At 37.0% G+C, this 26,570-nt stretch overlaps 1 pseudogene; it reads left to right on the top strand.

The window, feature by feature from the left end:
* Positions 1–16,971: 16,971 nt before the first annotated feature.
* LOC114232445 (U2 spliceosomal RNA) lies at positions 16,972–17,114 on the top strand (annotated as a pseudogene).
* Positions 17,115–26,570: the final 9,456 nt, after the last annotated feature.

Below are 26,570 nucleotides of genomic sequence, written 5' to 3'. Positions count from 1 at the left end.
CCTGTCAAATTACAAATGCTATTGTGAGTGACCTGCTTTCCTCAGTACAATACTTGAAAGGTGCGAAATGTGCAATACCTCCTTGGCTTCTGAAATACTAGACTAAAATGCTTTTGAGATGAAAGTCATAATGACCAGTGTGCAACTACCTCCTTCAGTTGAAAATACATAAAAGTGAGCTCCTTTTGCCTGAGTACATTTCCAAATAAGAAGAGCTTCTCTCATTTAGCTTAATTCATTTGAACTTAACAGATACACTGTGGAAACATTTTTAAACTCATAAATTTTGTTCAATAGATTCCACATATTAGTGACAAACAAAACAGAACCAGAAGGATGGACACATGGAACAGACTGGCCAGTGCCCAAAGGGAGGGGGATAGGAATTATTGGATAAAGAAGGTGAAGGGATTAGCTAAAGAACAAAAATGCATGCCCTATGGACATGTATAATACTTTGGTGAAGGCCAAGGTAGGGGGAAAGGGTGGTAGTTGGAGGTGGGCAAAGGGGAGAAGAATGGGGGTCACTGCAATAACATCAACATTAATTTTTTAAATAAAAACATAGTATAAATTTTATTCCTAACTCTATAAAAGAATCTTCAGCAGGATCTGGATGTCTTTTTTTTTTTCTCCTTACTAGTGTACTCATCCAGCTAGTACTCTTAAAAAATAAAACACCAACACATTATACAATATAAAAATAGACTATGGATTTAATTCTCTATCCTATATAATAAAAGCCTAATAATGCAAATTGTTCGACCGGGAGTTCAACTGCTCACTATGTCGTGCACTGACCACCAGGGGGTGGCACAGAACATGGCCATCATTGGAGATGTGGTGCTGACAGCGGGCGGCAGGGGAGGCTCTGCCAGCCCAATGGGCCCTGATGAGAGTGGGACCATGGCAGGATGGTGGAATAGGTGAGCGAGCGGTGCCAGGCCAAGGCAAGTGCAAGCGGGGTCCTGATCACCCTGCTAATTGCTTGGCAGAGGTGACCAGTGGCAGGGAGTGGGGCCGCTGCCTGGCTCCCAGGAGCTGAGGGATCCAGGCCAGGGGCTCAGCCCTGACAGATGGTCCCGCAGGAAGGATGGTGGAGCAGGTGAGGGGGCGGCACCAGGCCAAAACAGGTGCCAGGTGGGGCTATGAGGCTGGGGGCATGAGCTGGGGCTGGGAGCCTGGGGGTACAAGCTGGGTTCTGATTCCCACAGGCCACCCTGAGGGACCCCACCCATGCACAAATTCATGCACCAGGCCTCTAGTATAAAATAAATGCATATGTTCACATCTACACTAATAAAAGAGAAATATGCAAATTGACCATACCTACGTGATTCCCACCAGCCAATAAGGAGTGAGTATGCAAATTAACCCAACAAAGATGGTGGGTTTATTTGCATATGTGGTGGGACGCCTGATATGAGGGGGAGGGAGGGGGCAGAGGGAGCCACAGGAGCAACACTCTGGCCAGAGCAGAGAAGAATGAAAGCTCCAGCAGGAGCGAGCACTAAAGGCTCCAGCCAGAGCGAAGGCCTGGGTCCCAGGTGCTGGCAGCCAGGGGAAGGAAGGCCTATTGCATGAATCTTCATGCAACAGGCCTCTAGTATGTTTATAAATGTGCATATGAAAAGACATGAAAAAATATACAACCATAGAATTTTTGTTACCAAAAGAATGCATTACTTTCAAAATCACTGGAACATTTAACATTTTAATTTTTAAATACAAATTTAGTGATGATAATGTTTCATTTTTAGAAGATGTCTTTATAGTGTTTAGTGGTATATGTCATAAATTAATTTTTCTATAGAACTACAAATGTACACTTCTTCAAATTTATTGACCAACTTCTAAGGAGAAATGATAAAATTATTTTCAACTTGATCATGTTATTTCCAACAAGTGCCAGAGTGTTTTGGAATTAGCCTGAAATTGTCACCAGAAGAAAAACAACAACACATTAAAAAAAAAAAAAAAGGTTTGGGGAAGTAGGTAATAAACTCACCTTTATATAGACCCTTAGAGGCAACATATATATTTAAACAAAAGTAATGTGAACTGTGGCATTAAATAAAACTCACTGAATTGCATGTCATTAAACCTGATTATGAGAACTGATAATTGATATTTCAGATAGCTCTTCTCAATTCTTAAAAAAAAAAAAGGTGTGCTATTAATCAGTTATTTGTGTACTAAAGTTTTCTGAACATGGAGATTATTACTAATTTCTCTATACCCTCTTTAAATAAGCAATGTAAAATTTCAAATACAAAATTGTGTATAGAGCCTAGAAGTGGCTCATGCAGTAAAGGCCCTAAAGTTTATACTTCATTAACTTATAAATATCCATTGTTGTGTATAAATAATAATTAACAAAATCCCTGTCTATATTATTAAATAATCTCTCATCAAAGAAAGAATAACATTTAAAAATAATAATGAGTTGAGACATTAAACAAAATGTAATATTAAAAATTTCCTCAAAAAGAATACATTAATTTACTATTTTAAAATACTGTTATACTCCACCAAATTTTAGTTAAGAAAATTTTTTAAGTATAATCACTTATGTCACTCAAAAGTTTAGAAGAAATAGGTTAATGGTTCTATGATTTCACCTTTTTAAATATCAATTTGCATTGCAATATGTTATATATACTAGAGGCCCAGTGCATGAAATTTGTGCACTGGAGGGGGGTCCCTCAGCCAATCTACACCCTCTCATAGTCTGGGCCCCTCAGGGGATGTCCGCTTGCTGGCTTAGGTCTGATCTCTCTGGACATCCCTCTCACAGTCCAGGGCTCTCACAGTCCAGGACCCCTCACTCCTTAATGCCCACCTGCCGCGGAGGCTGGAGAGGCTCCCGCCATCACTGCTGTGCTCACCAGCCGTGAGCCCAGCTTCTGGGTGAGCAGTGCTCCCCCTGTGAGAGTGCAGTGACCACCAAGGGGCAGCTCCTGCATTGAGCATCTGCCTCTCGTCGTCAGTGCACATTATAGCAACCGGTCATTCCGCTGTTCAGTTGATTTGCATATTAGGGTTTTATTATATAGGCTAAAAGTATTTATGTATTACTTTATTACTTTTTTAGATAAAAACTTATTAAAACAGCATACCTGTTTTCTTCCAAACTCTGACAATATTAATGAAAATTGAATATTTGAATTAATCATGTTCAAGTTGGTATATTAGTAATGGAAGTTCAAAATTCAGCAATACACACACTTCCCTTTGAAAATCACATATTAAATTATATAAACCAAGTACATAGGTTTGGTTTTAAGGTTATAATCACATAATATTTAAGTCTTTTTGAGAATTTCATAAATTTAGGAGAATCAATGTTTCTCATTGTTATAATAGTCATGATAAAGTATATTGAAGTAAAAACAATATATATTTTTATTCTAGCTATTCCATGTGGAATAACTAAAATTCAAAAATAATAGTGATTTGAATTGTGTTTCTGTGATCACCAACTTATTAATATGTTTTTTTTTATTGATTTCAGAGAGAGGATGGGAGAGGGAGACAGATAGAAACATTGATGAGAGAGTGTCATCAATCAGCTGCTTCCTGCATGCCCCCTATTGGATATCAAGCACACAACCCAGGCATGTGCCCTGACCAGGAATCAAACCATGACTTTAGCTTCATGGGTCAACACTCAACCACTGAACCACACCATTCTGGCACCTGTTTATTTCTTAAATACAAATAAATAGCAAGCCAATAAAATACTTAAATTACATCTATTATTTTGTGCATGTGTTTTATTTTTTATTTATTATTTATTATTTATTATTTATTTATTTATTTATTTAATTGATTGATTGCAGAGAGGAAGGAAGAGGGAGAGAGAGACAGAAACATAATGGCAAGAATCATTGATTGGCTGCCTTCTGCATGTCCCACACTGAGGATAGATCCACAACCCAGGCACAGGGCTCTGACCCAGAATCGAACTGTGACCTCCTGATTGATAGGTTGATGCTCAACAATTGAGCCACCTTGGCTGTGCAGTGGTTTTAAATAGAATGCTAATAAAAGCAATAGAGCCCTGCTGTTAAATAAGATAACCATTAGCTACATGTGGTTCAGTTTAAATCTCAATTTCTTAAATCAAATTAAATACAAAATTTAGTTCCTGAGTTGTACTAGTCACATTACATAGGTGTGTGTAGATTATGGCTACAATATTTGGAAGCACATAAAACATTTCCATCATTAGAGAATTTTTACTGTATAATGCTATCCTATATAATAAAAGCCTAATATGTAAATTGTCCCCTTGGGCAGTCGTTCAATCAGGAGTTCGACTGCTCACTAGGACGTATGCTGAATACCAGGGGGAGGTGCAGAACATGGCAGGTGTCAGCAACACACTGCAACCTCTCACTGGCTACTTGGGGGCGGGGGTGACAGGGATGGAGGTGCAGTGAGAATGTGGGTGTCCGCCAAGCTTGTTCTCACTCCCCCTGCTACCCTCCCCCAGGATGCCAGGGCTCATGCACCAGGAAAGGCCCCTGACCGCAGGTGCCAGGCGCCTGAGAGGAGCTGCCCCGCACTTGGGCAGCATCTTCTGGGTGAGCTGGGCCACAGCCGCCAGGACCATAGGGCCAGTCAGGCTCCCTGTGGGTTTGCGCAGGAGCTGGTCTGTGAGGCAGGATGGGAGAGAATGCTCTGCCCACCCGGCTTCTGTGCTGCACCGGTGGATGACCCAGAGGCCCACTCTGCGCCCCGGCCCACCCGCAGTGTCTGGCCACACTCACTGCAACTTGCCATGGGGACTCGGGTGGTTGACTTAGGCAGAGGGGGGTGTGCAGAGGCCCGGGGGCCCAGGTGTTACCTAGGGCCCTAAGGTCAGCTGGGACCTGCCCTTCCACACCAGACGCTTGCGCTTAGATCTTGGCCATGCCTAGGGACTGTACCCATGCATGAATTTTGTGCACTGGGCCTCTAGTTATAGATATTCTGTGAAAGTGCCTCTGAAGTCACCCCCAAATCAACTGTGGGAGGCCTCCCACCAGTGAACTGAAAATATCCCAGACACCACCACCTTCACATTGCTTTTTTTTTTTTTTTTGCTTTTTTTTTTTAGCTTTGTCTTAATTAGCTATACACTGGTGTGCATTTTTTTATTTTATTTTTTTAAATAGTTTTGCTATTTTAAAAAAAGGGTAGTGCTTGATTAACTTACATATTAATAAAATAAAAATTTTAACAGGTCTTTCTTTTTACTTAAATTGTTTATTAAAAAATTTTTAAACATACATAAACATTTAAATACTAGCACAGTGAAAACCCATATACACCCTGGCAATGTTTGAACATTCATCTCTCTGTTTCTGATAAAAATACAAACAGGAATTATAAAGGATGTTAAATATTTGAAAAATACTATCAATCAAATTCAATACTTTATATCTATTAAATATACCAACAACTCAAGAGCACACATTATCTCAAGTACACAGAGAATATTTACACAGTTAAATCACAAATTCTGGGCCATAAAACACACTTGATAAATTTCAGAGGGTTAAAAATATACCAAATGTGTTCTCTTAATCTAATTACATTTATTACAAATCAACAAGAAGTATATACCTGAAATATTACCAAATATTTGGAAATCAATTAAACATTTCTAAAAAATTCTTAACTGAAAGAATAAGTTGCAAAATTTTTCAAGCTGAGTATTAATAAAATTACAAGTTATAAATACTTATGGGATAAAGATAATGCAGTGCCTAGATGAAAATTTGCAAATTTAAATGCCTATATTAAACATTAGAAAAGTAAAACTCATTTGTTTAAACTTGCAAATTAAAATATTAGGAAAAAGGGGGGCATATTAAAGCCACAGAAAGAAAAATGAAGGAAATGATAAGAGAAAAAAGCAATTATATAGAATAAGGACACATATTTAAGAATGTTAACAAATCTAAAAATTTGCTCCTAAAAAATACTGATAAAATTGATAAATCAGCCCCAAATAATACTGATTAAGAAAACACAGGAAAAGTAGAAGTGAACAATACTACAGTTCCTAACAATATGAATATTACATGAAAAATAATGACAACTTAGTTTAAATAGAAACAACTCTCAAATAATTTGCCTTACCAAACAAAAAACAAATCTAAACAACATTTTTTATAATAACAAAGGAATTTGTATTTAAAACTTTTCCCACAAATAAACCTTGAGACACATTATTTCACTGGGGAATTCTATCAACCTTTTAAATAATAAATGCAACACACATATACTTCCAGGAAATAAAAGACTAAAGGGTTTTTAACCATTTACTATGTAAAGGCAGAATTGACAAATATTAAAATCTAATTATAAGCCAATTTTTAAAAGTTATTTCACCTTAATATTATAAATGTTAATAATTCAATCAAAATTGCATTCTCACACTTTATATATTTTTAAGCCTTTGTGTGAAGAAATAACAGGAGGGGAGAAAATGACACATCATGTATTTAGTCTAACTCCCAAACTTTTATATTTTTAATTATCATTGCCTTGATTTTGATATAAAGGAAGTTTTATTGCTCTTTGACAATACAAGAGTAATAACAGGACAATATGATATATAACTTCTAGAGGCCCAGTACACAAAGATTCGTGCAAGAATGGGCCTTCCTTCCCCTGGCTGCCGGCACGGCCTTCGCTCCGGCTGGAGCCACCTTTCCGCCTTCCCACGCTGTCCAGAGGCCTGGAGTGGCTGGGCGGTGTGGAATGCCTGCATCGTCACCATGGCGACGACACAAGCATCCCGCCTCCGGCCGCTCAGTGCCTGTGTATGCAAATTAACCCACCATCTTTGTTGGGTTAATTTGCATACTCACTCCTGATTGGCTGGTAGGCATCGTGAAGGTAAGGTCAATTTGCATCTTTCTCTTTTATTAGTGTAGATGATATTGTGTGACCTTAAACATAAAATGGCCCTAACTGGTTTGGCTCAGTGGATAGAGTGTCCACCCATGGACTGAAGGCTCCTGGGTTTGATTCTGGTCAAGGGCATGTACCTTGGTTGCAGGCTGGATCCCAAGTAGGGGGTGTGCAGGAGGCCAATAGATAGTGTTTCTCTCTTATCAATGTTACTAACTCTCTATCCCTCTTCCTTCCTTTCTCTAAAAAATCAATAAAAAATATTTTAAAAAAATAAATGAATTGTCCAAAATACTTTTACTTTTTTTTTCAGTAATGAGCTTAATTATGCTTACTGGTTTTGTCATTTTTTAAAATACCTTTATGATTTATTATGAACCACTTTTATGTAAAAAATTACTACATTTTAGTTATATTTTTATGCAATGAATTTAAAAAAATTGTCATTGAACACTGGATCGATTCTAGACAAGATTATAAAGAAAGCAGATGGCTTTTATGATGTTTTCTTTATTTCTTTCTTCACTTGTCATTCACAGACTTAATTCATTCATTACTTAATTAAGATATATAGATGCATTATACAAGTCATAAAAATTTACAAGTTCCAGGTATTACACACTGAATATTAAAGACTTATCCTTGTTTTCATGATCACATTCTTATAGAGAGAGACAGACAATAGACAAGTGAGTAAAATTTAGAACATCTTAGATGGTGGCAATTACTATGGAGAAAAATGCTTCTAAATAAAGTAATAAATAATGTTGATAGTTAGGGAAAAGATTGCACTTTTAAATGGTGTGGCTGGGGCCCTAACTTGTTTGGCTCAATGGATAGAGCGTCAGCCTACAGACTGAAGAGTCCCAGGTTCGATTCCGGTCAAGGCATGTACCTTGGTTGCAGGCACATCCCAAGTGGGGGTTGTGCAGGAGACAGCTGATCAATGTTTCTCTCTCATCGATGTTTCTAACTCTCTATCCCTCTCCCTTCCTCTCTGTTAAAAAAAATCAATCAAATATATTTTTTAAAAATAAATATAAAATAAATGGTGTGCCTGGGGAAGGCCTCAAAGAGAATATTAAACCTTATAGAAGTCTGATGAAACTGAGGCATTAGGCATGCAGATTCATAAGAAAGTATGTTTCTGAATAAGAAATAACTAAGTACAACACCCTATACAGAGTATGCCTGCTCCAGTAAAAGATAAACAGTTCACAGTGGTTCCTGGAACTGAGTGGATAAAGTAAGAGAGTATTAAAAAATTAGACCAGAAAGACAAACATGAGCTAACTTAGAGAGTTTTGGAAAGTCATACAAATAATTAAACTAATAAGTCATATCATATAGCATACATTTTCTAAAAAGACCCTCTAGATCCTTTTTAAAAAATAAAATATCTCTATATAAAAGCCTAAGCGACCAAATGACCAAATGACTGAACAACTGGTCGATTGGTTGCTATGAAATTAACTGACCACCAGGGGCAGACACTTAATGCAGGAGCTGCCCCCTGGTGGTCAGTGTACTTCCACAGCAGGAGCGCTGCTCAGCTGACTGTTGGGCGCCAGCTGATTGTTGGGGTCCTGGATTGCAAGAGCGCGCAGGCCAGGCTGAGGGACCCAACGGTGCATGAATCCATGCACCAGGCCTCTAGTGCTATCAGATGAGTGCATGACTTATAGGGTTGGTCACTTCACAAATTATATAAATGTCTAATCACTATGTTGTACACCTAAGAATAATATAATATATCAATTATAACTTAAAATGTATTATATGTAAATTATATATATATATATATTATAGTATATATATTTTATACTATATAATATATACTTTTAGAAAATAGAACCAAAGCAAGACTCATTAGGAGAGTATTGCAACAACCCAAGTGAGAAATAATGTTGACTTAGACAAAAATGGCTGTAGTGGAAATATTCTGAAGGAAGAATCAGGAGTAATTGTGAGCATGAGATATGATGCGAAATAAAAAGTGAATTAGGAAATAAGCAATATATATTTTTTCTAAAACTTAAATTTCAAAATTATTAATGAAGATGTATCTATGAGAGGAATATGATACAAACACAGTAATTTATCATTGGAATGCTACATGTGAGATGCTTATTAGAATGCTAAGTAGAGATTTTGGGTAAGTGTCCGGTCCTGTGAAACCTGAAGTTCAGGCAAGAATTCTGAGCTGTAAGTATAAATTTATTGGCTGAATATTAAACTATGAGATTGGATGAGATCACCAAAAAAGTCAGTTTAAATAGGTAAGAATAGAAGCCAAGGCCTCAAACTTCAAGTTGTTCAGTATAAGATTGTCAAAGAGGTGAGAAAGATCAAGAGAAAAATAGGAATGATTGCTCTGAGGTACAAAAAAAGCAGTGAAGTGAGGCATTCAGGAAGTTAAAACAAGAAAATGTAAACCACTGTGAAAGATGGCCTGTTTAAATATTGCTAATACTTAAATCAAGATAAGGACATGACAACTAAAAGTTAATTATCAGATTTAGCAACATGGCAAACATTTGTGATCATTAGAGTTGCAACTTAATATGAAATCTGAGTGAGAGTGGGGTTTGCAATCACAAGTATTGATGACTCTATTGATTCCTAGGCTTGTTTTCAGTTCTCTGGGTCATTCCTCTTCGGTGCCCATCCACATTTATTGGTGCCCTGGTTTTGGACTTTGGCCATTCTGTGTTCATTTCTCTAAGAACCTATATTTGCTGGATTATAAGTTCAGAAATTTAATTCTAATAATTTCATAGCTACTAAAGGTCAATTGTTTGCAAAGGTTTTTAGGAATTCCACAATATTTTCTGATGCATTTGTTATAGTCATTTACTTATTTCATATGTGATTTCATATGCATCAATATGCATATGAAACTAAACTTTCCAGCTTAAACTGCTTTCAAAACACACTCAAGTGTACAACACATGTGCCTATAAACACACAAAGTACTGTAGCGCAAAAATCACAAAATGTAAGGTGGGAAATCTCAAATTCAGTCACTCTTTAATTACTTCCTAAATGTATCCTTGGATGTGCCCCAGAAAAAATTTCTGATATCAAAAATTAAAGTGTCACAATTATCAAATATTATTGTTGTGAAGTTCTAATAAGAAAATAAGTACTTTAAAATAATGCAAACAATTGGTAGATGATAGCATATTTATAATTACTATATCATTTCTACATGTGTCCACACAGATAGACTTCCATTAATAATTTAAGAACAAATACATTAGTGTGCATGGTTGCATGCATTATTTGTCACTAAATGGTACATTATTATAAAACTGAAACAAAATCATTGGTGTTTTCTCACTTGCTAAGCATCACGATGTGTAAGACTATGTGACACCTTTTACATAGCTTGAAAAATTCATATTTATATTTTTAGTATATAATTATTGTAAATGTATAATAGGCTTTTAAATATGTCCTATGTTAATAAAAAATTCTATAAGAATACTTACTATTTCTACATGTTCAAATAATGGTTCCTGAGGACTGGAGGAAGGAGGAATGGGGAGCTAGTGCTTAATGGGAGCAGGGATTCCTTTTGGGGTGATAATGTTTTAAAATTAGGTGGAGATGATAGTTATACACCATTTTGAATGTATCAAATGCCACTGAATTGTTTATGTTAAAATGGTTAATTTATGTAATGTAAAGCTTTACCTTAATTTAAAAACCTGTGAAAGTAAGTTAAGAATATAATTTATAAATATTTATTAAATCTAAGGGAATGAATCTCATCCTTCCAAGAGCACTGTGTAACAAATCATATGGTTATCTTATCTGAATTGCATAAACTAAAACATTACTTATGGTCCAGGTTTAGAAAATAAACTATATGATTATCCTACTTAAACCCCATGAAATAGTTAGGTACTATGCCCTCTATTATAATATTCCTATTTTCCATATTAGTAAAATTTTAATATTTTAGAATACTTGGAGGACTCTTAACTGATACAATAAACATTTAGCTTGAAGCTGACATTTTACATTGCCATCATTACAATTCTGTAGATTTTCTTAATTTTGGCTTCCATGTTATATAAAATATTCTGATTACCCTACTTTTATCTATCTGATTTTACATTGAATATTAATTTTTAAAGTAATAGTAATAATCCTTTATGAATGGTAGCAATATATATGTCTTATTAATTCTTATATGTTTTTTAAACTTTGGCCGTATTATAATATTCTTATTTGTTTGGGTAATGACAATAATTGCAAAGAGTTGACTAACTGGAGCTTAGTTTTACAGGAGAGCTTCCTCCTGTCCCTTGATGTGTCCCAGAGGCCATTAATGATTAATTACAAGTTTACAAATCATTCTCTAGTAAAATGCAATAAACTCCTTTGTTATCACACTAGTATTTAAGGGTCTATGACACACCATTAAAAATAAGTTGCATAATGAATGTTTACATCTTTCAGCAAAATGTTTTACTGTTTAAATAACATATTATTAATAAAACTAGGGGCCTGGTGCATAAGATTCCTGCATGGTGGGTGGGTCCCTCAGCCCGACCTGCACCCTCTCCAATCTGGGAGCCCTCAGGGGAGCCCTCTCCAATCCGGGAGTTTCTGTCTGTCTTTGCAATCATATGAGCAAATTGTCTGAGACTCCCAACCCAGTTTGGTTTATTGCTCACAGAATAATAGAGGTATTTTTTTTTTTTTTTTTTTTTTTTGCTTCATTGGTGGAGATTTCCTGGAAGTTTTAGGATATCTTCCCTTTAATTTTTCCTAGACACTCTGACTTACTTATGTCTCTCACCTTTGATTTCCCTCCATCCCCCACCGCAACAGTAACTTGCTCCAGGCTCACTTTGCTCTAGTGTCTAGGAGATCCATCTGCCACCAGAACTATAATTCCCAGCATTCCTGGTGCTCCCCACACTCTGGGCTTCTGCTTCTGGTCCTGGGGCTGCCACCAGAACTACTCCTCCCAGAATTCCTGGTGCTCCCTGCACCCTGGGTTTTCCTTTCTTGCTCTGTCTCTGTCCCACAGCCTCCCACTCTGCCAAGTCCTCCAAACTGCCAGCTCTCCTTCTCTGCTCTCCATCTGGCAGCTTAGGGAGCCAAGTTCCCCAAGCTGCTCCACTCTCCGCTGGCTCTCCCTCTCTGCTCTCCACCCCATGCCTGTGTATGCAAATTAACCCACCACCTTTGTTGGGTTAATTTGCATACTCACTGCTGATTGGCTGGCAAGCATAGCAGAGGTACAGTCAATTTACATGTTTCTCTTTTATTATATAGTATTGGGACTTTTACAATATCAATGACTGGATTCTTCAACAAATTAATGGCTTCGGGAAAGGAAAGACAAGTGATTAAGAGAAAATGAAAATGACTGAAGATAATATATCATCCAATTTTAATATGTAGACTTTTTCTAGTGTCCTAATTGACACAGACATGCAGTTTTTAATATGATAAGAACTGTCATTATGAAATGGGTATAGGTGATATTAAATAATTATTTTAGTAATTTTGAATACGTTAATGGCATAATGTGAATGTTAAAACTTCTTACCTTTCAGAGGATTAGTGATAGCCAATTACTGATATTTTGATAATTTTGTTGCTGATATTTTCTTCAAAATTCTCCAACAAAAATAGGCCAGCTAAGTAAATAAAGCAACTAAATTAAATGAGTAATTGAATGGATGACATGCTATCTAACTAAAATAAATGAGTGAATGTGTGAATGAATAGAAATGAAAAAAATTAAAAACAAAATAAATAAGCAAACAAAAAAACCTGATTGTGAATTTGTTGATAATTGCTGAAGTGGTGGGAGTGTAGCTGGAATTTATTATAATTTTTTTCTCTGTCAAGAATGGCTATAGAATTGAAAAGCTGTCACACTTGCTCTCAAATAACCTTAACCCTGCCTCTTCTCCTTACCTTTTTTGCTAAATCCATATTATCATCCAAACAACCAAAGACTGCCAAACTACAAGAATAAATCTTTTCTCTTCTATGACTGTTTTTTGATTGCCTCTTCTGAACACTAGTTGAAATTTTGCTGACAACCTCTTGCTAAAACTATACCTTTCTTCCCCAAAGCTGAACACTCTTTTGGAGTCATTTGCATGTTGCATCATTCATAATAAAAGCGATCTCATTAATTTTATCACTTACTGTACTATTAAATTTGACAGAAAAAAATCCATGATAAAATACTTAAAAAGACAATAATTATTTCTAATCTTAATCAAGTGGATTTAATATCTATTCAAATGATGCAGTGATTGATATCCATTATATTACAACGTGTGACACTATTAAGCATATGATTATCCATGGGAAACCTCAACTTGTTTATGAGTCTTCTGTATTTCTAAATGCCATGTTACAATTTATTTATTAATAAAGTATTTGCTCCACATTAGATGCATTTTAAAATCTACATTTTAGCAAAATATGTTTCAATAATTAATTAGCTCAGCATGAAAAGCATGTTTGGGGAATTGATCATTTCTGTACCATATCTACAGAACTTAAAAATGTCCTCAAAATCTATTTTATTTTTCTTAAATGTTTTAAAAGGATGAAAATAACATATTTATACAAGCATACAATTGGCCTATTTTTAATTGAATATATTTTAGTTAATTTACACAGTATACAATCATCATTGCAATCTAGTTTAAGAATAATTCCACCATGACCAAATATTCCCCTATATCAGTTTATCTAAATGACTAAAGTATTAGCCCTTATGAAATTATTTGTCAAAATATAATGTTATGTATGACTTCAATGCTTTCTAACTTGTTGAGGCTTGTTTATGAATCAGTCTGGGGTCAATTTGTTCATGTATCATACTGTGTATAATGTTAACATTGTGAAATTTGTTGATACTTGCTTTATGGTCTAGCAAATATAATCCTTTTGGTAAATGATCTATGTTCACTTGAAATAACTATGGATATTCTGGAACATTCATCTGTCCGTTTTGTCACAGCTTCTTTGACAATAAATTTGACTTTTTTTTTTTTTTTCTGGGTAGTTTTGTTATGGATTCCAGGGCAGGAGGAATAGGGAAACTGAGACATGAAAGTTAGAACAAGGCCAAACAGTATGGGCAATTTATAGCCAGCTTGTAACTAACCAGCCATTATCTTCCCTAGCCAAGGACACAGAGCAAATGGTTAAAATACCTCCACAATGAGAGAATGCAGAAAGGGAGGGGGAAAAGGGAAAGAAAAAAAAATGGCAGTTTTATTCCCCTAAGCAGAGAAGCCAGCAGTCTTAAGGCTTGGCAAGATAAAGTTGTCAGGGGCTTCTCATGAATTCTGGGAAGGCCACAACACAGTAAAAAAGAAAAAAAAATTATCTTCAGAATTAATCTGTACCAAAATAGTCAACAGAGGAATTTTGAGACCTATAGGCAGGAGAGTATATAATGCCTTGGAACCCCACTCAACTTGCTCTTCAGATTAGCTGAGGGCCTGTCTGCACTTCATAAGCCAGATGTATAGGTTTGCTTGTTTTGCTTTTTCAATAAAGGCGCATGCTTTAATACATTGGCTTTTCACAATGCAGTCAAGGTCTCTCATATAAATGAACTTATATGAGAAGACAAGGATCAAGGTTGGAGACAGCCCTTGACCACTGAGTCAGGAGTTTGTCTGGAAACACCTCTCTGATGTTGGTGAGAAGTGCCTATTATGGTTTTAATATGATGTTTTTGATTTCTGGTCATCTTGCTATAATATGTCTTGATATTTTGTAATTATTTGGTTTAGGACTGGAAGACCATCATTATTCCATGGATTAATCACTACACCAACCAATTCCACGATATTAACATAAGTGGTATTAGATTCAGTTGGACTATATGATTCATAAAAACAATGGCTTCATCTGATACCACATGCACTTAGCTTAAGGAAGGATAAAGGAGAGGAAACAGAAAAGAATGTCCAGGAACAGCATAGCAGCAACCTCCTGGATCCCATGCATTGCATCTGATGATCCAGTCATTTTTATATTATACTAGAGGCCCGGTGCATGAAATTCGTGCATGGGGGTGTGTGTGTCTCAGCCCAGCTTGCACCCTCTCCAATCTGGGACCCCTCGAGGGATGTCCAACTGCCTGTTTAGGCCCCATCCCGGATTGGGCCTAAACAGGCAGTTGGACATCCCTCTCATAATCCAGGACTGCTGGCTCCCAACTGATCACCTGCCTGCCTTCCTGATTGCCCCTAACCGCTTCTGCCTGCCAGCCTGATCACCCCCTAACCACTCCACTGCCAGCCTGATTGATGCCTAACTGCTCCCCAGCCAGCCTGTTTGCCCCCAACTTCCCTCCTCTGGCGGCCTGGTCACCCCTAACTACCCTCCCCTGCAGGATTGATTGCCTCCAACTGCCCTTCCCTGCTGGCCATCTTGTGGTGGCCATCTTGTGTCCACATGGGGGCAGGATCTTTGACCACATGGGGGCAGCTATATTGTGTGTTGCAGTGATGGTCAATCTGCATATTACTCTTTTATTAGATAGGATAGAGGCCTGGTACAGGGGTGGGGGCTGACTGGTTTGCCCTGAAGGGTGGGGGCTCCCTTGGGGTATGGGGCGGCCTGAGCGAGGGGCCTGTGGTGGTTTGCAGGCCGGCCACGCCTCCTGGCGACCCAAGAGGAGGCCCCGGTATCTGGAATTTATTTACCTTTTACAATTGAAACTTTGTAGCATGGAGCAAAGCCAAGCCTGCTGCTCGCTCCGCAGCCAGCAGCGATTTCGGTTGGAGTTAATTCACCTTCTATAATTGGAACTTTGTAGCCTTGAGTGGAGACTTAGGCCGGCAACAGGATGGCTTCTTTTGTTACCGTGGAAACCCAAGCCTCCCTCCCATTCTCGGGGGCTGTAGCCATCTTGGTTGGGTTTATTTGCATATTTGCTCCTGATTGGCTGGTGGGTGTGGCTTGGCTGGTGGGCGTGGCTTAGGCGTAGTGAAGGTGCGGTCAATTTGCATATTACTCTATTATTAGTTAGGATGTGGGTATCCATAAGATCAGAAGCTGGGTGTCTGTAGACAATCTGAGCTCCAGAAAGCTACCCACTATGGGATTCCTTTGGCGTAAACACATAACCCATGAAGGGAAATGTGACTCACTTCCATTCCCCAGGCAAACTGCATCTCATCATTCTGTGACTCATTATTCAACAAACATTATCAACAAAGATTCCACATGCTCAGTTTGGCACATAGTGTTTGGTCAGTTTCCCCTTTGCCTGAATAAAGCAGATTTAGGTCAGCCCCGAGTAATTCCATGAGTAAAAATTATGGCAAGTATTCAAACATGGTCAAAAGCTTCACACATCTTGATGCTATAATAAAAATCTTAGAACCTTCTTTTAATATGTTTCTTCAAGTTTACCCAAACCCTGATCCTTAATACCGGCTTATCCTTGCTACAGTTTATCAGACACTGAAAAAATTCTTAAGAAAAAAAACTTCAATAAATTTAGAATTTCCTCCTCAAACACATTTAAACATGATCATGGCTCTCTGATAAGTTTCAATCCTTCACACTATACTATTTTTTATACTTTACCTACTATTATTTGCAAATTTATAAGACATTGACAGAAACATTTAACTGTGTTACTTGTCCAGAGTTCAATTTATTTCTTCAATCTTCCTATTATTAGTCTCTGTGTATTTTACATAAATTTGAATTTTATTTAAACTGAATTTGGAGATAGTTTTCCATAAACTTTTATTCTTAGTTAAATATATATATTTGAACCACAGACATTTTTATTACCCTACAGAGTTATTAAAAAATATTAATCTGAAGATCAGTATACCACATATTTGTTAATATTAATGTCATTATTTTATTTCTTCTTGAAAATAAAAACAAACAAAATGTCTTTACCATTGAAGCAATTTAAGTATAATGTATACTATACATTTCCTAAGTTAGAGTCCTTAGAGACCAGTGCTCTGTAAACTCTAAGTTCCATCTTATCTGGGGATATATTCATAAATAAGTTATAAAAAAATGTTTTCAATCGCTTCTCAGCCTTTTGGCTAAGATCAAGTGTAGTATAAAAAAAAAATGTTTCCTTTGACATAGGTTTCCAAATTTCACCAGGGAAAGCCAATCATTTGACTCCCATCGAGTCAACAGGGTATTAATCCAATGAACTGTATTAGTGTAAATATAAGTTCCATCTTAATTCCAGGTACAAATAGTTAAGAAGATGCATTAGTAAGTAGTACAATTGATAGCGATGTTTACATTATATAAGTAGATCATAGGATCCCCCAAATTGACCTCACTATCCTGAGCCTCCAGCACCCTAACCATGTCCTTTAAACATATCAGAGCACAATTAACAAATTAAAATATTTTTTAATGAAGGTATAGACTTTCTCCAAGATTTTCAGTGAGCTTACTGCAATATTATATTTACAACTAGAGGCCCAGCGCACGATATCGTACGCGGGTAGGGTTCCTAGGCTTAGCATGTGATCAGGGCTATCTTCTACCTGCTAGCCAGTCCCCAGTCCTGCCCTGCTGCTGCCACCCCCCTGGTTCCCTATTCACCATCTGGCGGTTGGAGCCTGCAGACCAGGGGGAGGGACCAAGAGGTGGTCAATGAACCTCATAGCGACTGGTCAAGCAGTTGTTCTGGTTGTTATGCCGTTATGGTCACTGGGCTTTTATTATATAGGATAGTTGCATTTAGTTTCATCAGTTTTGTAGGTTGACTAGTAAATATGACCACTTTATTAGAACTGAATAACATGAGGGTCTCCATCTAGGATTTATCTTCTCATCATCATGTTCAAACTTCCAGAAAATAAATTTCTTTTGGTATCTACACATTTGCTTTAATTCCTGAGATCCTTACTTAAGGCCCTCTTATGAATTGGTGCCAGTATTGATTAAGCTACTACACGTGCTGTGTCCTTATAATACTTGTGGCATTGAAGCAATTTAAGTATAATGTATTTGCCTATTAGAACAGTGTCCCCAGGAAATGTGTTGTCCTTCATACCTAGGAAATTGCCTGAACAGAATGTCATTCTGATTCACAGCAACACATATATCAGATATCATATGCCAGTCAGAGTAAATCCAGTCAAGCTCCAAAGGAAGATTTATCTCCAGGCTGAATAATAACCAATATTATAAATATAATATAAAAAATGCAACCCAAATGAAATTTTCCACATTGATACAGTCAAGTGGAATATAACAGGATACAGATTTATGTTTTTCCTTCAAATCATCAAAGTATACTTGTCAGGTAAATTTCATAGTTTGAATTCATTCAGTTCTTCTCAGAGGATAACAAATCAGGGGTGTCTTTGAGAACTGGCCATGAATTGGCACTGTAATTGAGAGAAACAACTCTGAATATTATCTTATTCTGATATGAATTCTTTGAAGAGAGTAATAGTATCCTTTCTCAGCATCATTACCCATTCACGAGCTTTATTACTTTCTGTGAAAATTTCCCCTCATTTTCTATTTAATACCTGTCATTATACAGACTTGACATTCTTATTGAGCCATCCATTCTGGCTACCCACAGGGTGAGTTTTAAGAATAGACTTAATGGCCCTGGCCAGGTAGTTCAGTTGGTTGGAAGATTGTTCCTATCTGTGAAGGAAAAGAAATTGATCCCCAGTCAGGGCACATACACGATTTAACCAATGAATGCATAAATAAGTGGAACAACAAATTGATGTTTCTCTTTCTCTCTCCCTCCCTTCCTCTCTCTCTAAAAAATATATTTTTTAAAAATAATAGGCTTACCAGGGTTTCCCTTTTGTTTGGTCTCTGGAAGTAGTATTGTTAGAAAGATAAAATATAATGGCATTGTCTTCACCACTGAAAATTTGGGTGCATATATCATCAGTTCTAGTTTTGGCTCTGAAAGGAGGTCACTCTCCAGCCTACAATTAGCTTATTCTGAGGAATTAAAATACTGTCCTGAGCAGAAGTCTCTCTCTCTCTGCCAGATTAACAATTGCAGTCTCTAGCTGGTGTAACTGTATCTGGCAAGGTAATGTAAGAGAAATGGAGAATTTTATGACCCCCAAATTCCACCAAGGCATATGAAATCATTCCAAAGAATTCCCCACTTACTACTTCCCAGATTCCACATATTCATCCAGTTGAAGCACATGTCCTGCATTCCCTTATTATTCTCTGTGCTAGTTACTATGGCTATGTAGCCAATAACTTCAAAGTTTACCTGAAAACTGTGAAAACATTACCTCAGCATAAAAATAATCATCTATTATGCTCCTAGATAACATGGGTTAAGAATTCAGAAAGACCACAGTGGGATAGCTTGTTTTTGCTCCATGATATCTTGGGTCTTAGAGGGAAGACTCAGAGTCTAGAGACTCACTAATCCACATGTTTGAAGGAAGGTGTGGGTTGTCAGTGGGGAAACATCCTTTAAATAATTAGCTGGGATTATCCACATGGACTCCATGACAGGATGGTGGTTGGGTTCCACAGGAAAGTATCCTTAAAATGAGAAAGGTAGAAGCATATCCTTTTTGTGACTTATCTTCAATAGGCACATAGTACTGTTTTTGTCATATTCTAGGGGTCTAAGAAGTCTATAAGGTGAAGTCGGATAAAATAGGAGGGAATATAGATCCTACCTCTCAGTGAAAGAAGTATCAGTAACAGCAAAGTAGAACCTGTGAGATGGAAGAGAAAGAGAGAGGAGATCAGAGTATTGGGAAATCAGTGAAAAGTCTAAAACATGGTTAATTTGAATGTAGAATTGTGAGGAGAGAGAGAATACTGAAAGCTAATATTTGAAAAGATAATGGATATGGATTTCCAAAATATATTGGTAATGGAAGATAGAAGAAGGAAGGGGTTAATAGCTGTCTTGATAGTCTTTCCTCTAGGGTCAGGAATACCTAAGAATTTGATTTTTTGTCATATCCACCTTACAACATTAACTCAAGGAAATATTAAGAAATTGATCTATTGGATCAATGATAAATGAAAATACAGCCCAAGGCTGTGTACTGAACTAAGCATCTGTAGCTCATTGTCAACATTGTTTATCAAGTAATGATTAACTGGATATGATGAAATGCTGCTGAATTTAAAAAATTGACATTAGTTGTTTATTCCTTGAGAATCATGGAACTAGTCACATAGTCAAGGGAATAATATGACCAGCTAAGGGCAATTACTGAAGGGAAACCATAGCTTCTCTGGGCTGAACTCTTTCTCAGTCACATGCATTTCTTATCAAGATTGCAGAATATCTGGGCCTTTGCAAATGGTGACACAAAGGCATAGACTTTAGTTATGCTATGTTGTTTTTTTCACTCTCAGAAAAAGAGAGTATCTTCTTTTAGCTTTAAGGTAAATGCACGTGATATAAAGAGAAGCCTATTTTTTTTATCATGAATCTGAATGTCATTTCAAACACATGACCTCCTAAGCTTAAAAATCAGAACTGACATTGCAAGATAGGTTATAAACCAGAAGGAGGGAGACAAAAAAAAAGTAAGAAATGGCTATGAAATATAATTTTCTGATTGCTACCAATTTCTTAAGTGATAATACATCCACTGATACAGAAAGGCAAAGTAAACAAAATCAAACAAAGAATAAGTTGAGACATATTTGAAACTGTGGCAGGAAGAATAATGTCACTCCCTAGATGCCATATCTTAATCTCCTAAATCTGTGTATATGTTACCTTATATGGCAAAATAATCTGCCTATATGATTAAACTAAGGACCTTGAAATTTTCCTGAATTATCTGAATGGACACAATGTAATCACAAGTGTCCTTATCAGAGGATGCAAAAGTTCAAAATCAGAGCAAGAAATAGGATGATTGAAGCAGAAATTAGTTAGCCATGGAATTCAGGCAGCCTCAAGAAACTGGGAAAGGGCTTGGCCAGTGTGTCTCAGTAGTTGAGTGTCAGCCTATGAATCAGGCGGTCATGGTTTGATTCCCAGTCAGGGCAGCACGTGCCTGGACTTCAGGCTTGATCCCCAGTAGAGGGCTTGCAGGAGGCAGCCAATCAATGATTCTCTCTCATCATTGATGTTTCTACCTCTCTCTCCCTCTCCCTTCCTCTCTGAGATCAATAAAAATATATTTTAAAAAAGAAATTGGAAAAGGGAAGTAAATAATTTCCACCTATAGCTTCCAAGAGTACAGTTCTGCCAACACACTACTTTTAGCCTTGTAAGACCTATATTTATCTTCTGACTTCAGACGTTTGATAATAAAATTATGTTGTTTTAAGTCACTAAGTTTATGGTAATTTATTAATAATTTGTTACAATAATAACAACAGTTGTAGGTGCCAGCAACAGATGAAATAGTCAATGCTGAGTAATGAGGCAAGTCCAATAATATGCCTTTAATCTAATGGAATAAAACATGTGGGTAGCAATGACTCCATGCATGGACCCGTTATTTAATCCTACTCTTAAAAGAACAAGAGAACATACTGAAATCTAATCCAACTGACTACCACAAAAATATTTTCTCTAATAGTATTAATAATAATTGAGTCATTAAAACAAAAAAAAATAGTTGACACAAAAATAATGATAATAGTGATAATAAGAAGGAGCTAAACTGAGGGGCAACACATGATGATGGAGAGATTAAAAGAAGATTGATGTGATTGCTGTAAGAAGCTGTTGGGAACTGGACTGGAGGAAATGTTGCCATCTGGATGGAGAAAAACCGGTCTCCGGCCAGGCAACCCAGCAGTGAAAAGACCCTGGCAAATATGTTCCCTTTATTCTATCTTGGATACATTTAAATATAATATTGTAAAAGAACATTAGAAGATATTAGACTAGGATTCTAAATAAACTCAATATTTTAATGTGATAGTGGTAGAGAATGAATAATTTGAGGGTCAGTGTCCTTTCACCAATCTCCAGTTAGGGTTACAAAACTAAATGCTAAATAGCCAAGAGTGGAAAACAAAAGTTTTTTTTTTTTGTTTTTTTTTGGGGGGGGGCGTATATATTGATGACGATATATTAGAAACAAGGGAATACCATCAGATTACTAACATTGAAATAAATATAGAGGGTAAATCTAAACTATGGCAGTAGTCACCAGCATTACAGTGAAACTATAGATCACCGTGTGCCATGGTATGGCAGTATCACCTGTACCAGATGAATAATTGGATTGAATAAGGCTAAAATTGGAACAATTTGCCATTGATGCTTATAGTTGGATATTCGGCAAGTCTGAACTTTCTTTGTTTTTTCGTTATGCTAAACAAAAATTTTCCAATAATTGAAACCAGAAATTTTGTATTCAATAAAAGAATAGCATAAGTAAGCAAAGGAAACTCAAAACATTTCTACTCACTGTCCTCTAAGAAAACTACATAGTTCCTGGAAAGTAAGTGCTCACATTAAGGCTTGAATTAAGTAGTTCTAATAGCATCTGCTTCTGGGTATGATGACAGGCTAAAGTATAAAATTGATTGTTAGTCTATCACAAAATCGGCTAAAGTTTTTTTTTTTTTTTTCATGTCCTATTTTAATTTTGAAAGAAGCCAAACACATATTCTTTCATTTCTTTTTCTTTTTCTTTTCCTTTTTCTTTTTCTCTTTCTTTTTCTTTTTCTTCTTTCTTTTTCTTTTCTTTCCTTTTTTTTTGGAAACAGATGAAGAGTTTATTCATGTTTATTCATTGTTCTTTTCATAGGGTGTTTGAATTTTACAGAGTACTGTTATAATCTGACTAGAGGCCCAGTGCACAAAATTCATGCATGAGGGGGATGTACCTCAGCCCGGCCTGCACCCTCTCCAATCAGGGACCCTTTCAGGGGATGTCCAACTGCCGGTTTAAACTGGCAGTCAGATATCCCTCTCGCAATCCTGGACTGCCAGCTCCTAACTGCTCGCCTGCCTGCCTGCCTGATTGCTCACTAACTGCCCCCCCCCGCCTTGCTGGCCTGGCCACCCCCAACTGCACCCCTGCTGGCCTGGCTGCCTCCCAACTGCCCCCCTTCCAGAAGGAAGTTGGACTCCAGAAGATGTCTGGTCTCCCAGTCATATTACCCTTTTATTAGTATAGATCAGTGATGGGCAACCTTTTGAGCTTGGTGTGTCAAACTTTGCCAAAAAACTGAGCATAACTCGGGTAGTGTGTCATTTTGAGGAAAAAACATTATTTCACAAATTTTTCATCCTCAGGAGCAGCAAATGTTTCATCCTTGGCATGCGGCCGCCTCAGTGGCCGCGTGTCATCAGAAATGGCTACGCATGCTGAAACCGGTTTGGCTCAGTGGATAGAGCGTCGGCCTTTGGACTGAAAGGTCCCAGGTTCGATTCCGGTCAAGGGCATGTACATTGGTTGTGGGCACATCCCCGGTAGGGGGTGGGCAGGAGGCAGCTGGTCGATGTTTCTCTCTCATCGATGTTTATAGCTCTCTATCCCTCTCTCTTCCTCTCTGTAAAAAATCAATAAAATATATTAAAAAAAAAAAGAAATGGCTACGCGTGTCAGTGCTGACACACGTGTCATAGGTTCGACATCACTGGTATAGATGATTATTGTGAAATTGTGATTTATAGTAAATAGTGAGAAATATATATGTATTTGGTCTCCACCCCAGTTCCTTGTACAGAGCTCCTCTAACCCTTGGAATTTCCTGTGAAGGGAGCAGTAAATGTGTCTATTGTTAGGTTAATGAGGTGAATTGTGGAAAACACCTAAGAATGAGAACTGGTTGCCAGTGGGGCCAACCCTGCGACTAGTGGGTTGCAACATTCAGTGCCACCCCCTGACTTCTAGTGAGGAGAGAGGGGTCTGAGATTGAGTTTAGTCACCAATGGCCAGTTATTTAGCCATCCATGTGTATGTAATTAAGCCAACCTAAAAATCTCAAATAAAGGGGTTCAGAAAGCTTTCAGGTTGGTGAGTACATGGAGATTCAGAGAGAATGGTGTACTTGGAGAAGACATGGAAGCTTTTCCCATACCTTGCCATATTCACCTCTTCCATCTGGCTGTTCCAGTTATATCTTTTCATAATACTGGTAATCTAGTAAGTAAAAAGTGTGAGCTACTCTAGAAAGTTAATCAATCCAAGGAGGGGTTCCGGGGAACCTCTGATTTATATCCAAATAGAAGAACACATAACCTAGGCTTGTGATTGGCTTCTGAGGTGGAGGGAATTGTTGTGGGGTTAACTCTGTGGATCTGAGAAGGAATTTACCTGCTGAAATGAATGAGATGGACTCCTCATGGTCAACCAAGGGCCCAAATTTTATAAATAATAAGAACCTAGTGTCCATTTGCTGGTAGAGGCTTCTCATGTACATACACTCTGTATACTGGAAAGAAACCTCAGCCTGAACTCTGTGTTTCTCCCAATATTCCCTACTTGTTCATGCTATTTAAGTCAACCATGGCAGGAAAACTTTGATTTAGCCTTTTTACTAACAAACTGAGAACTACTTTGTCCAATCAGAACTGTACAATTTGGCTACTTCATTTACATAAAACAGTTGTAATTGAGAACTCGGGCAGGAACCTTTGTTATAAAAGGGAACCTTACCTTTGTCTCAGTGGGGAAAAAAAATAGGTTGCTACCTGAATCTGTGTTTCCTGGACTGCAACTTCTTTTACTCAAATAAATACTTTTTATTCTTTTTTACAGTATAAAATTAATTTTGGTTTACAGTGCTCAACCTGTGGAATCTGATGCTATCTCTGGGTATATAGTGTCAGAATTGAGTTGAATTGTAGGACAACAAAAATTACATTATAGCATTGACTTTCAGAAACATTGGAATTGTGCCTCCATGTGCTTTTTAAAATCAATACAAACATTTCACTGGAGGCAATGTGGGGGGAAGTTGTGCCAAAAATTTTTGTATACCTCTATTATAGATTCGTCAGTTAAACTGAAAATTGGAAGGAGAAGATAAAACATCTGGTAACAAAAATGCATCTGAAGAATAGCATATTATATTTTGCAAACATGATCTCCTTCTGTCTCTTTTTCTATGCCTATGCTTCCTTTTGAATACTTTTAAATGATCTATCTTCCAGTTCATCACTCTTTTTATTTATTCTTTTTGCTTTGTATAATCTACTACTCAATTCATCTTAATTTCATATGTTATAGAATATTTACATTTTTTTCTTTTGATTTATAGTAAAGTGGCCCATTTTGTGTGTGGGTGGGTAGAAGTAATAGTAGTGGTAGATTTACAGTTGTGAGTCCACAAAACACATATTTTATTTTGTAATACTATTTATTCAACTATAAATCTACTTTTGCCTACCTTTGTCTATGTGAGCACAGCCAAGTCTAGCAATGCTAAACATTTTGAAGAAAAACATTTAGAATCTCTAGATGTCATCTTCATTTAGAAATTATTACTCTTGTCAAGCTGGTGTAGCTCAGTGGTTGAGCATGAATTTATGAACCAAGAGGTCACAGTTTAATTCAAAGTCAGGGCACATGGCTGGATTGCTGGCTCAATCCCCAGTGTGGGGTATGCAGGAGGCAGCCGATCAATGATTATCTCTCATAATTGATTTTTCTACCTCTCTCTTCCTCTTCTTTCCTTTCTAAAGTTAATATATTAAAGAAATGATTACCCTTTCCTTCTTCCAGGCAAATGGGATGATGCATTTCCCTATTAGTTATAAGCTAAGGAGACTAGATTTTAACATTGGTAAAGCGGGACACCATTGACCGGGGGGGGAGGGGGGCGGTTCTTGATTAAAAATTTGGTCTATATGGAGCAACAAAAATTTTCATAGAACGCAAAAATAGTATTGTAATATATTTTTTTAAATTTCAACGTAAGTACAATTTACAAATATAATAAATAAAAAATTATGTATAGTATTATTTTATTCTTTAGCATATTTCTCATTTGAGTGAATTTTTTTTAGTAGATTGCTGTGGTTGTTTAAAAGGTCATGAATTTGCCGTAACGTAAGTCATAAGTGTCACTTTCAAGGCCGGCACTAGACTTTTTGCCGCCACTATAAAATATAAATAATACGAGTACTGTCTGCTAAATTCAAGAAAATTTACGTATTTATGAAATAAATAAATAAATTACTTACCTAAATTATCCGAATAGCTGATTTGTAATGACATCACTTGTTTAACTAGCTTACTAGCACGCAGTACGATGTGTATCGTCTGAGAGACAGTTACAAAATGTTTTCGTCGTTGCCAATCCCCAAAAATGCCATTGTTCATTAAGTCCAAACAATGGTGGTAGAATTCTAACAACTGATCAACAATGCGAACTTTGATAAGCAGTTCTCGGTAATCAGTTCTCAACAATTATTTGTTATTATTAACGTTTAACATTATAAAATTAACAAAAATAATATAACACTCATATCCTGGCTAAATAGCCACATGGCCGCTGAAAACCGTATATTCCCTTCCCGTTCTCCCGCCGTTCCCTAGCTTGTTGTGCATTCTTTCCAAAAATTGGGACTTTTTTAAAACGCCGCAGGACCAGGGACAAATTGTTAAAAATCGGGACTGTCCTGCCAAAAGCGGGACGTCTGGTCACCTTATTATAAGCTGAATTGAGTTGAGGCTGTAAATGTAGGTTTACCATAGATTTGTCCTTGAGTTTTA

This window comes from Eptesicus fuscus, chromosome 8 (genome assembly GCF_027574615.1).
Source record: "Eptesicus fuscus isolate TK198812 chromosome 8, DD_ASM_mEF_20220401, whole genome shotgun sequence".
NCBI lineage: Eukaryota > Metazoa > Chordata > Mammalia > Chiroptera > Vespertilionidae > Eptesicus > Eptesicus fuscus.
Note: the sequence above shows the minus strand (reverse complement) of the source record. Positions and strands in the feature narration are given on the sequence as shown.